Source organism: Zootoca vivipara, chromosome 6, assembly GCF_965207765.1.
Source record: "Zootoca vivipara chromosome 6, rZooViv2.hap1.1, whole genome shotgun sequence".
NCBI classification, from domain to species: domain Eukaryota; kingdom Metazoa; phylum Chordata; class Lepidosauria; order Squamata; family Lacertidae; genus Zootoca; species Zootoca vivipara.
The window spans coordinates 43156037-43169190 of NC_142589.1; positions in this window are offsets into that span (position 1 = coordinate 43156037).

The following is a 13154-nucleotide window of genomic DNA, read 5'->3' on the forward strand; positions in this document are numbered from 1 at the left end:
CAACACTTTGAATTGTGCTTGGAAACATACTCATGCTGATAATTATGTAGCACAGGGGTCAGCAACCTTTTTCAGCTGTGGGCTGAACATGTGGTGGGCCGGACTATTTTTTTGGGGGGGGGGGATGATGATGAATGAATTCCCACAAATAACCCAGAGATGCATTTTAAATAAAAGGACACATTCTACTCATGTAAAAACACGCTGACCCCGGACTGTCCATGGGCCGGATTGAGAAGGCAATTGGGCCGCATCCGGCCCACGGGCCTTAGGTTGCCTAACCCTGATGTAGCATAATAAATATATAACTTACCACATAAACAAACCAACTTTGCAACAGACAGAAGGCTGCATTGCCACATGATCCAATGTCCGCATGGCATCGACCAGAGGCCAAAGTAGGTAGAACAATGGATGTGACTCTGACCTCCATATGGTAGAATACATTCTAGCTGCACCAAGTTACAGCTTTCTGCATTCTCATCCCACCTACACACAACTCAACCTCCAAGCAAGCAAGCAAGAGGCACTATCACAGATTATGGACACATCCTAGCCATGCAAAAGGGAGGGGGTACAGAGCAGGGCTGGTGAGAGATGTGGCCTGGGGGGTGCATCCCAAGGGCCAAAATGTTATGTTTGGAGGGCCACATTTGGTTTCTGGGGCCTGAGGTTTCAAACCCTGATCTATTGTATGTGTGTACCAAGTATCAAAATGAAGCCTGTAGAAGCCAAAACAGACCTGAAGGTTATTATAACTTTGGGAATATATGTATGTGTATATATGTATGTGTATGTATGCATGTGTATAAATATGAACTGACTCATCAGCTCCATGGCTTCCATTTATACCCCAAAGTGTAGATCAGTGTGAGGGCTATAGTAGAGCATGCTCATAGTTAGAAAATTAAAATTAAAATCTTAATATGTGTAAATTATTTATAGGAACATATAACAAATAATTGGGGGTGGGGGAACACTGCATAATAAAGATGAAAGGAGAAATTATCCTTGTGAATTTTAAAGCTGAAGAATAAAGACTATTACATTAATAAGACTTAATTGTGTCATTAAATATTTAAAATTACTTTCTTTAATAAATGTTGTTTTTACTTAACATATTTCTTTTCTGTCTATTACTTTTGCAAACCTCCTGGGCCAAACAGTCATGTTGGGGCAGGGAGCCTGTATGGTTCACCCTTTCCTGCACCTCTTCAACAACAGTGAAAGTGGTAAATCCCACATATATAATTTTGCTCATTCAACCTGCTTTAGAGCATCTTTTGGATGATGCCCTGTCTCTTGTGCCAAGATTCCATAGTGCTAGTGGAGCAGTTACATGGAATCGGGGGCTGGGTGGGTGTTGTTGTCTAAAGAAACACATCCCACATGCACTAAGGAAGATAAAGTAACTGTTTGGCTAAACAAAATGTCTCCCTTATATAAAATAATTCATTTCTTTTTATGTCAGCCAAGAAAGGAAATAAATTTATGGTAAATAAATAATAGTTCAAAGAACCATTTTGGGGAAATCAAGTGTCAAAAAGAAGAAACTTCTCATTCAGCACCCTGTTGACTCACAGGCATCAATAAATTATTTGACAGTAACTCAACAACTCTTTGATGAACATTCAGTGAAAACTTACCAGGAAAATAGTTATGGATCTGTTTGGCGGTGGTGGTGGGGGAAACAGTGGAAGATGTGAATGCAAATGAAGAATACAAAGCTCCTTTGCAAAACAATGGCTTGACCCCAAAATGCAATAGGGTTGTCCAGTACATCTCTGTAACTGCCAGAGCTCTTATCAGGAATGAAGTTTCAGTTTACAGGCATACATCAGAGATACTGTGGTGTTCGGTTCCAGACCGCTGCAGTTAAGCGAATATTGCATTGAAGTGAGTCACACATTTTGTTTGTTTCCTAGTGCACATCCAAGTTCTGTTTATACTATACGGTAGTATATTAAACCTCACACACCCTGGCTGCTGGGATGGGAGGGGGAAAACCTGGGCCCAGCCCTAGTCAGCTCTACTTCCATGGTCAGAAGAAGGGCGGTGGTGGCAGGGGACCAGGCTGCCTGCAACTGCACCCATGTCCTCGTAAGGAGCAATATCTTTGAACCACAATAAAATGAAGCATGCCTGTATAACGAAAGTCACCCACAACATCATGTCACAATTGCCCTGTGAGAAGAAAGAAGAGAGCAGGGAGAGGGATGATCGTCCCTTCCTCCCACAACCCACTCCAGGTCAACTTTGCATTTGATATGTTCTTCATTTTAGCATTTTAAAATTGCAAACCACCTTGGCTGGTCATTCTTTGAAATTTACTTTTCTCTGAATTTTGTAGCACAGATCTCCAGACAATGTGTACCATTTTTTTAAAAAATGCATACACTATAGCTACTGGAGAGTGTGCATAATAATGCATGTATTTTGTAGTGAAAAATGGTGTTACTATTGGTACCTTCACATCTCCAAACCCTAGTCAACCTGTGTTCACTCTGCCTGGACCTGCAAATGGTCTGAAGTGTTATAAGGCAGTTTCCTCAGGACGCAAGGGAGGAATGTGCTAAGAGGAAGGCACTCTTGGCAAATCCACACCATGATCAACTCTCACCTGGAACCAATGTCCCCACTGTGGAAGGACGTGTGGATCCAGAATTGGCCTCCACAGTCACTTACAGACCCATTGTTAAAACCATGTTTATGGAGGACGATCTAACTCAGCTACGAGTGATCGCCAAACAGAGAAAGAGAGATACTCATGTGCTGAATAACCGGTGACATGTGTCACAGGAGCTTTGGGGTAAAGTTATTAGCACAGCTAATTATCTCCAGAATAGACTGTTTTTGCCTGCAACTCAAAAGATTGCATTTGACTTCAGCATCACATGTGAAAGACTTTTGCCCAAGACACCAGGGAGCTGCTGCCAATGAAAGTGAGTTGTACCAGACTAAATGGACAGTCTGACCCATCTGGCACAATGTGCAGGAATGGACAGTTCACCTGTGAATGATCCTTTAGTCAAAAATAAAAGCATCCTGTCCCCAGAGCAAAATAAACAGCCTTGTGGCATGCCTTACAGTTGAAGAGATCTCTAGAGGCCTTTGAACTTTCCAGATGATCTGCCTTGTTGTCTAACACCATCCATCGGTATAACAGTTCCAACATGGCACAGATTAAAACAGTGACAGTCTTGACTACTTGTAGCACTCCAGTTCTTAACCTGAGGAGCAATGCTTACAATGTTCCACAGACACACACACACCACTATTAAACAACACACATGGCTTTTCTCTGCATGCTGTAAGGCAAGGAGTGGGGAGCTTTTTTTTTTCCAGGCAAAAAGCCAGAGAAACTAAGAGGAACCAAAGATCGGAAAAGGTTGGTTTATGGAAAGCAGAAAAAGTTGGGTGCTATTATGGATCAAGCATTTTGCATAACTCTATAAAGCTGATAGATGGAGAATTGGAAGTATTTTATTTTATTTTCTGTTTAAAAAATGCTTGGTATGTGATGTTAAGTTGTGTATACTGCTTTTTCCTTGTCCCCCCCCCCCAGCTTTAAAAAAAAGTTTTTAATTTCCAGAGAAACTAAGAGGATGCAAAACTGACAAAATGCTTTTCCCCAAGGCATCCTCATCTCATTTTACCTGATCCACCTTTCCTGCTGCATCTACTACTCTATGCATTGCAAGGCCTGTTTAGATGATAGATAGATAGATAGATAGATAGATAGATAGATAGATAGATAGATAGATAGATAGATAGATAGATGATAGGTAGATTAGATAGATATTGCATATCTTTCTATTGAACTGGCCAAGAATTTCAGGCTACTCCTGTTTTTATTCCTCTAAATAAATGTTAAGAATTGCCAATATGTATCCCCCTCCCACTGAAGCAACCAATACCTTTTACACAAGTTAGGGTCTCAGTCCTCGAAACATATTCTGGAAAAGCCCCTCTAGAGAATGAAAACATGTGCTACCACACAAGGTAAAATGTCATAGCAAAATTACGAAATGTTCCTAGTCTAAACTTATATTTTATATATAATAGATGTCATATTTCCATATAAACAAACAATTAATGTGGCAAATGTGTCTTTGATATAACTCCTGGAAGAAGACATGTTACAAATTGCTTTGGGATTTAAGCATGGTAGGACTGGAGGCAGCGAGAAGTTGTCACTTTTTAATATATATTTGCAACTGACTTAGTTACTGCACGCTAGAGGGCACTTGAGGTAGAGCAAAAGAAATATCATTGCAACCCAATTGAAATAGCTACCTGCATGAGGTGCTGGAAACTAAAAGCAGAGAATTATATTTTTTTATGATAGCTAAATGTTTTGCTTGATATACTGCTATTTTGTTTGATATTTTATGATCCCCCATAATGTATATTTCCTATCCTTAATGTTCAACCTGACAGCAAGAAATCAAAATTGCAAAAAGTGTCTCAGGAATGCGAAGGAGGTTCGTTATGCATTTACTGTTCTTGTAATACACTTTACTCATTAGAAAGCTGGAAACTTTTCTAATGAGTAAAATGTGAACCCGCATGTTGTTAGCTTAGGGCTTTCGTTCCATTGTATTCTACCAAGTAACAAGAATACGGGTTAGAAAAGCAAGCCGACTTTAAAACAGAGATGAGGAACCAGAAGCTCATGCATCAGACATGTGTGCCGCCTTTGCAACTGGTCCATCAGCCTCTCACCATCTTCTCAGACCCACATGCTACTTCTTAGCAATCTTCGCATAGAGAAAGACTGTTAACTTCTTTGCTATGTGGAGATTATTTGGCTCCTGTGCTATGCAGCAAGAAAGAGACCCTCTCCTCTTGCCTATTTATGTGTTTGTGTGTGCATGTGTGCTAAGTGGTATGTTTCTGTGGTTACGTGAGTTTGTCTTAAGTTCTTGTGTGATATTGGGTGTTTCTGACCCCTCCTAGGGATGAACACTTTGGCAGATGCCTGTGCTCAATTCCTGTGAAAAGAACCGAGGCAGGAAGCAATACAGGGTAAGGCTGTAGCTCAGGAGTAAAGTATCTGCTTTGCATGCAGAAGGTCTGAGTTCAAACACTGGCACTTCCAGGTAGGGCTGGGAATTTTGCCCCTCTGAAGTCCAAGTGATCCTTTGTCAGTCAGTGTAGACCAGGCATCCCCAAACTGCGGCTCTCCAGATGTTTTGGCCTACAACTCCCATGATCCCTAGCTAACAGGACCAGTGGTCGGGGAAGATGGGAATTTCGGGGATGCCTGGTGTAGACAATACAGAGGTAGGCTTCCCATCTTCCTAAACACAGACCACCCACCCCAACTCCACCTCTCTCTTTCTCTGACACACTATGCACCAGCCCATCTTGCCAGCAGGCAGAGGAAGGTCATTCAAATAGGTTGGTCTCTGGTAATGTGGAGGGCCTGTGTGAATGGTTTGGTGCATGGATACCAAAGAAGGATGTCAAAAATGCCAGAGTGATCAATTCTAGTGCTTTATTAGAAGATAAGTCAAACTAATAGCACAGCCTGAGAAGCCCTCCTGCCATTGCAGACTTGGGATGGACATTGAAACAGCAAGAGGTCATCATGACTTGTCCGCAACTAGCACTCATTTATGAATTACTTATACAAAAAATAGCATAATAATAATAATAATAATAATAATAATAATAATAATAATTTATTATTTATACCCCGCCCATCTGGCCAGGTTCCCCCAGCCACTCTGGGTGTCTTCCAACAAAATATTAAAATACAGAAATCCATCAACCATTAAAAGCTTCCCTAAACAGGGCTGCCTTAAGATGCCTTCTAAAGGTCTTGTAATTGTTGTTCTCTTTGACCTCTGGTGGGAGGGTATTCCACAGGGGGGGTGCCACTACCGAGAAGGCCCTCTGCCTGGTTCCCTGTAACTTGGCTTCTCGTAGCGAGGGAACCTCCAGAAGGCCCTTGGCACTGGACCTCAGTGTCTGGGCAGAATGATGGGGGTGGAGATGCTCCTTCAGGTATACTGGATTGAGGCATATGCCAATTTGACCAGAACCTCCCATTAGCCCACCTGCTTGATGAAAGCATAGGTGGCATCTATCCACTCCCTAGTTAGGCCAATAACCGAGCTTCCCAAGGCCTCAGATACAGCTGCATCACAATCCTGGATTTCAATGAATATGGGGCAGGGTATGGAAAAGAGAAGGATGGTTGTGTAACAGCAGTGGCTGTAGCATGGGAGCGTGAAGGAAGAGACACTGAAAGGGGGGAAGTGGTGGCTTAAAACAACAGGGGAGGTCTCAAAATATTGGGAAGTGAGGAACATTCCACTCACTATACAACCTACTTCCTCCCCAAGCCCCAAATAAACCCTTATAACAGCACCTTCCACAGTGTTGTTCACTCCTGGTACCACGTGTTGTCTTCAACATGGAGTTCTGGATTCAATGTAGTAATTTAGAAGGCATTAATTAATAAGCAAACACCCATATCCGTACAACTTCCCTCAACTGACCTGAATCTCTAACTGAACAAACTAACTGGCAGACTTGCTCTCAAGATTCTGTTGTTTTTAAATATATAGTAGCATATATCACCACAGGATGGGTGTGCAAAAGGGGCTGCATAATAGGAGAGAGGAGGAAGAATGAAATGGGGTGGTGGTTTGTATACAAGGGGGAGTTGAAGGGGGAATGAAAATGGGGTACAAATGGGTTGTAAAAGAGTAGGGGATAGGAGGAATGGGAATGGGCTTGAGGATAAGGGGTAAGAAAGTGGCTGCAGAATAGAAGGGGATGGTGGCTTCATAATGAGGATGGAAAGTGAAAAGGGTACTTAGTAGTTGCAATGTATGGGGAGATGAAGATGAAGAAGAGGAGGAGGAAGAGGAGGAGGAGGCAGAGGAGTTTGGATTTGATATCCTGCTTTATCACTACCTGAAGGAGTCTCAAAGCGGCTCACCATCTCCTTTCCCTTCCTCCTCCACAACAGACACCCTGTGAGGTGGGTGGAGCTGAGAGACTTCAAAGAAGTGTGACTAGCCCAAGGTCACTCAGCAGCTGCATGTGGAGGAGCGGAGACGCGAACCCGGTTCCCCAAAGTCTACCACTCTTAACCACTACACCACACCATGGGAGTAGTTTCTGTGCAAGTGAGTTAAAAATCAATGTAAGATGTATCTTTTTAAAATGAAAACTATAAAATAATTAAAATGGTTAAAAAAAAACCCAAGGTATTAATAATTCTAGAATTAAGACTAGATCCTGCGCTGGCAAGCTGCGTGCAAGGGAGCTTCCACAAAATGTGGTGAGGGAGAAGTGGAAATGGGGGTGAAGGTGAAGACAGGTGTAAAGAAGAGCTGCAGATGGAACAAAGAAGTGGCTTCGGAAATGGGGCTGAGAATGTGAAAAGCAAGCATAGTAATAGTTACATGGGGTGGGGTGGGGGAATTCTGGGGGACTAATATCGAGGAAGATTGTGAGGGTTTAGAAACTGGAGCAAGGGAAGGGCATAACCTCTAGCATTATACATTAGCTGAAATTAATTTATTTTACAAGTGCTACATGAAAACAGATTATAGTTTTGCATACATAATGTCAAGTAATCACAGATCAAAAATTACAAGGTTTCTTTTTTTTCCAAGCAAGAGATAGAAGACATGATTAAAAGATGCCATGTTTCCATTTCGTCTGCACAATTCCCATTTATAATAATTTGTACCATCTCATAATGTGAATTTGTAAATTAATTGCAAATTTATTTATGGTAATCCCCAATGGTTCAAGGTATTTATTATTATTATTTAAAATGATTTTATACTGGTTGTTGTCAATAAAGGCTTATTTAACTCTGTTGTTTTGTGGGTTACCACCAAAAACTTATTTCGATGTTTTTCCTTTCCTTTTGGTTTCACTATATTTTAAGGGTTTGAGGGTAGACAGAGAAGATGCTTTTGAAGCTGCTTTGCCACATTAACACTGCAAAAGGAAACAAAGTCTGAAACTCATATGACTAAGACAGCTAGCCCTATACAACTTGTGATCATGATACCTAAAATATGGTATAAACCCTTATATTCCCAACCAACTACAGCACACTGCAGGAGAGGGTCTCCCGCAGATAACATCTTAACAGGAGGTCCATTATACAGGATGTCAGAACTGTACTTTTAGTGTGGTGGCACCTATCATTTGGAATGCACTCCCATATTATCTTTTCAGAAGTGACAGCACCCATTGAAGATTTACCTCTTCCTTAGTTGTCAGGAGACCCCTCTATTCCCCTTTGAGTTACAATTCTCAGAGTGGTAAACAATCAAGCTCTCTTCTCAAGGAACTTGGGCAAATGTCACTCTATGAGGATCATAAAAGGTAAAGGTACCCCTGCCCGTTAGGTCCAGTCGCAGACGACTCTGCGGTTGCACACTCATCTCACTCTATAGGCCGAGGGAGCCAGCGTTTTTCCACAGACAGCTTCCAGGTCATGTGGCCAGCATGAGTAAGTTCCTCACAGGAGTCTCAAAGGAGTCTCCTTCTTTGGAGGTCTTTAAGCAGAGGCTTGACAGGCATATGTCAAGAATGCTTTGATGGTGTTTCCTGCTTGGCAGGGGGTTGGACTGGATGGCCCTTGTGGTCTCTTCCAACTCTATGATTCTATGACTTCTGATGAACCAGAGCAGCACACGAAAACACCGTTTACCTTCCCACCAGAGCGGTACCTATTTATCTGCTTGCACTTTGACGTGCTAGGTGGGCAGGAGCAGGGACTGAACAATGGGAGCTCACCCCATCGTGGGGATTTGAACCGCCGACCTTCTGATCGGCAAGCCCTAGGCTCAGTGGTTTAGACCACAGCGCCACCCGTGTTCCGAAAGGATCATAGGAGTTGCCTAACAATGCTGAGCACCCTTATTGGGGGGGGGGCATGAGTGTTCAAAGTGGTACCAAAGTGTTTTAAATGTATGACATGAATGTGTCTCTAGTAATGTTTACTCAGAAGTAGGTTCCATAGGCATAAACTCAGACTGAGGAAAAACAATGTGTCCAGTTCTGTGTTCATTATCGATTGTGTCAAAAGATACCTCTTATTTTTGGAGAGCTTCAGCACACACCACAAGCATGCTCATGTAGTTTTGATGCTATTCTCCTTAACATCATTGTCCTCCTATGTTCTCCCTGTCCTTGGCCTCATTTGCCCACACTGCCATTTAATCCACTTGCCTAAGCCAATCCACATGACTTCTGCTGATGAAGGTGCAATGCTGGTGCTGACACAATGGCCTCTCAGATATCGATAAATAAAATCATGTGACTCAGCATAGCCAATTGGATTAAAGGACAAAAAAGGCCAAGGGCAAAGAAGAAGAAATTGGTTCAGGGAGGAAGGTGCAAAAACATGTACTGCTGAACATCACTGAAATATAGATGTTGGTGGGCATTTTTAAAAAAATGTGTTCAGCTGCATCCAATGAGGCAATTTTGAGAGGAACTGCAATATGTGTGGCTTTGGGGAGGGAAGGTCTTTCATGTATGTAAGGAATTCTAATCATTCAAACAGATATAGCTAGCTCATTATATAAAAAAGGTGCAATATATTAATGAAGGGAGAAAATAGATACCTTCGTTTTGCTATCCTTGCTCAAGTTGAGTGTTCAAGCTTGTACAACACATGAACTTGCTTAAAATAATTTACCCTATAATCATGAAACTGCATTTAGAACATTGTTGCATGCAGGATAACTCAAAATTTCAAAGTCATATCTTAATGTTTGCATAGCTGGGAAGAGGTGTAATCAGGGCATTTAAAACAGATATTTTCATTTGAAAATTCTGTTTAGGATCTTGCAAATACACATGTACAATATATCCTTTTTTATGCACACTATACCCTAGTATATGTACTTTTGTACACCTTTTTTAGCAAGAAAACTGAATGCAGAGTTCAGAGAAGGGAAACTTTTGTAGGATTGCTGTTTCAGTTTTGTGTTGTTTCAGAAGGTGAAAAATTGCCTTTAAATGTGAACTAAATAGAATTTCTCACCCACCCCTAATTATATTACCTGACCTTCACCCCCCCCCCCATCCCCCAGACCACTGTCTGGAAAGCAAAGAAACCCCAAAGGATGCAGCCATTAGCCATCTCTTGCTATCCAAAAAAAGGCAGCAAATCACTTAAACTATTTACTGCATGGGAGTTCAAATGCAAAACCATCGTGTACCTTTGAAGCAGAAAGTTATCTTTAAAGTCTTTCATTATAGTATCTGCAAGCTCATTTCTATTCAGACAGCAAAAGCTATGAATGGGGAGAGGTGGAGAGATTCTTTGCTCCAATGCAAATCCAGCTCTCCTTTCTAAAATAAAGGAAAGCCACATTTTCTGATGTTATCTTTTGCAAGGTGTAGTGTGCTTGTGGTGCCCTGAGGGAACCAACCTAACTCTATATGGTAATAGAACTTTGCCTAGTAAATATAACTGTTGAGCAGATGTGCATGTGTTTTAAATATACATTTACATTTTTTTCAAGACAGTAGGAGTCAACCAGACCCCATAAATTTCGGTTACAGGTAGGTAGCCGTGTTGGTCTGGATCGAAGTAAAATAAAAAAAATTCCTTCAGTAGCACCTTAAAGACCAACTAAGTTTTTATTTTGGTATGAGCTTTCGTGTGCATGCACACTTCTTCATAAATTTCGGAATCCAAGGGGATACCATTAAAACAAAATCTCATAGCAAAATGGAGTTCTGTTTTCCATATCTATGAGAAAAGTTTTTATTCCATGGGTTCTTCCACATTATCTTATTGTGGATTTTTGTTGTTGCTGTTGTTGTTTGTGAATTCCAGGAAAAGCTTTTATGTGCATGTATGTAGAATTTCTGTTTTACTTTTATCGTGTTTATCAACTGATAAAAGATTACAAATGTTTATAAATGCAAGAAAATTATATGATTGTTGCCATTTTTAAATGAAAATTCAGAACAGTGTGCTTTTTACCTGAATTGTGGCCACTGTGAGTGAGGATCATTTCATGAAATACAGGCTTGATTCTTCCACTACATATATAAACATGCAGCTACAACTTAGTGTGCACCTTTTCTTGTTTTTGCTTTTTATAATGGCTTACTCCATTTATATCCTAACTGGAGCCACTCCACTCTAGAAACCACACTTACCACATAGTCTTCTCCTGAGGACTGAAACTTTGAGACAAAATTCAACTTGTTGTTGTTGTTTAGTCGTTTAGTCGTGTCCGACTCTTCGTGACCCCATGGACCATAGCACGCCAGGCACTCCTGTCTTGCACTGCCTCCCGCAGTTTGGTCAAACTCATGTTGGTAGCTTCGAGAACATTGTCCAACCATCTCATCCTCTGTCATCCCCTTCTCCATAATGGACTGTCAGCTCACAGTGATGATTGGCTGGGTGTTGGTGATAGCACAAAGCACCCTCTCCGCAGAGTCATTTTTCAGTGTTTAAAAAAATGTAGGTTTTTGGGGGGGGGGGGTCAGGGTGGTGATACTTTAAACCAGGTACAATCAAACTGCCTATGTGTGTTTACTCAAAATTAAGCTCCACTGTGTTTAATGGAGCTGACTCCCAGAAAATTGTACAGAGGGTTACAGCCTAACAGTGCAATCCTATACATGACTACTCAGAAGTAAAACCTATGAGTTCAGTCTGACATGCTCCCAGATATGTGTGTATCGACTGCAGCCTAAACGCAAGGTTACAACATGTATGTCACAATTCTACAATTGACTAAGGAAAAAGTCCCATTGCATTCAAAGGGGATTTTTCTTATAAAAAGGATGTGGGATTCAATCCTATATATCCCAAATGATTGGTTGGTTGGTTGGTTGGTTGGTTGATTGATTGATTGATGAATCCATCTTCAAATATGTTAAGGGGGTAACACGTAAATGGTGGAGAAGATTTGTTTTATGACGGGGTATGATTCAAACCCTGGACATAAAGAAAGCTGATCACCGAAGAATTGATGTTTTTGGATTATGGTGCTGGAGGATGCTCTTGAGAGTCCCATGGACTGCAAGAAGATCAAACCACTCCATTCTTAAGGAAATCAGCCCTGAGTGCTCACTGGAAGGACAGATCCTGAAGCTGAGGCTCCAATACTTTGGCCAGCTCATGAGAAGAGAAGACTCCCTGGAAAAGCCCCTGATGCTGGGAGAGATTGAGGGCACAAGGAGAAGGGGACGACATAGGACGAGATGGTTAGACAGTGTTCTTGAAGCTACGAACATGAGTTTGACAAAACTGTGGGAGGCAGTGGAACCATGCACACCTCCTTGAGCTTCTTTGAGGAAATGTGGGGTCAGTAGTGTCTGGTGGGGAAAGCGGGTGGGTCAGTGCAGGCACCATGGCAGAAATGACAGGTTGGCTCTTCCACTGTGCCCATGATGTCTCAACCTACTTGATGTCCCCTTTTCCCCCCAGTTACCAGCAGTAACGTCCACATTAGGAAGTCAGGTAAGCAATGCCTCCCCACCCTGCCCCACCCTTCTGGCTGCTACTGGGTGTGGTGTAAATGAAATAAACACACAAGCAAACAGCCAAACATTGGTTTCTCCTAACCATGCACTGTCCATCATAGCTTGTTATTATGGTCTTGAGCTGGTTACGCTATTAAAAATGAGGGAGCAGGTAGACAGACAACACTCTTGCTGTATGTTCAGAGTTACAAAGGAAAATGGCAATTCTTATTTTACCCTTGAACACAAAAGGACAGAGGAAACTCAATTTCCTTACCATTGGTTATGGCTGGGGGAATATACTCAAGCAGGTTTATTGCTGTCATGAAAGCATTTTTGGGCAGCTGCTAGGAACAACCCTGAACCTAAGTAAGGCCCACTGTTGGAGCCCTCTTTGAAATAATGGCTCTGATGCTCCTATGAATGCTGCAGGGGCGGGAATACAAGGCATTATGAAAACCCAACGTGTGTGTGTGTGTGTGTGTGTGTGTGTGTTTAAATGACCTTGCCTTACACTATAAGGACCCCAGTACCTACCAATCAAACAGAATAAAGGTATGTTCAAAACATACATCCCAGCATGGTAAAGAGGTTTCCCCCATATATCAAAAGCTGTATAATAAGAATGGGGAATGCTACAATTTGGGGGCTGTCATAGAGAATGCCTTCTTCTG